The sequence below is a fragment of the Micropterus dolomieu genome, unplaced genomic scaffold (assembly GCF_021292245.1).
Source record: "Micropterus dolomieu isolate WLL.071019.BEF.003 ecotype Adirondacks unplaced genomic scaffold, ASM2129224v1 contig_5492, whole genome shotgun sequence".
NCBI classification, from domain to species: domain Eukaryota; kingdom Metazoa; phylum Chordata; class Actinopteri; order Centrarchiformes; family Centrarchidae; genus Micropterus; species Micropterus dolomieu.
In genome coordinates, this window is record NW_025734481.1 from 1 (window position 1) to 523 (window position 523).

At 53.5% G+C, this 523-nt stretch overlaps 1 non-coding gene across 1 annotated transcript; it reads right to left on the reverse strand.

The window, feature by feature from the left end:
- Positions 1 to 160: 160 nt before the first annotated feature.
- On the reverse strand, positions 161 to 279 carry LOC123964804. Its single transcript, XR_006823538.1, has one exon. It is a non-coding gene; the product is annotated as a 5S ribosomal RNA (ribosomal RNA).
- Positions 280 to 523: the final 244 nt, after the last annotated feature.

Here is a 523-nt window from a genome sequence, read left to right on the forward strand (position 1 = left end):
AAAACACGATGTAACATTTACACAGCACTGTGTACAGGATAGGGAGAAAAAGAAGCAGCAGCAGCAGCAGCAGCGCCCCCTGCTGTTTCCTAAAGAGAGGTCCAAAAGATCTCCTTTCACCGAAGCGCCCTCTTCCGTTTTTCGAAGGCGAAGCGAAAAAGGCTTACAGCACCTGGTATTCCCAGGCGGTCAACCGTCCAAGTACTAACCAGGCCCTGCTCTGCTTACGTTCCGAGATCAGATGAGATCGGGCGCTCCCAGAGCGGTGTGGCCGTAAGCCACTCAGGCGCCCCCAAACGGCCCTTCAAAAGATGTTCTACGGCTAATTGACAAAAAACGTATTCTGCCCATAATGTCCAAGGTGCTCCAGTGTCACTTGGAATCCATAGGCACTGATTCCTGGGTAAACATCCAGGAACCGGGACACCGTTCACGCTGGCAGTCCACAGACAGGAATAGGCACCCGTTCCCGGGTATGGGTACAGCGACAAGGCCACCTTCAACCGGAGGTCCTCACTCACAA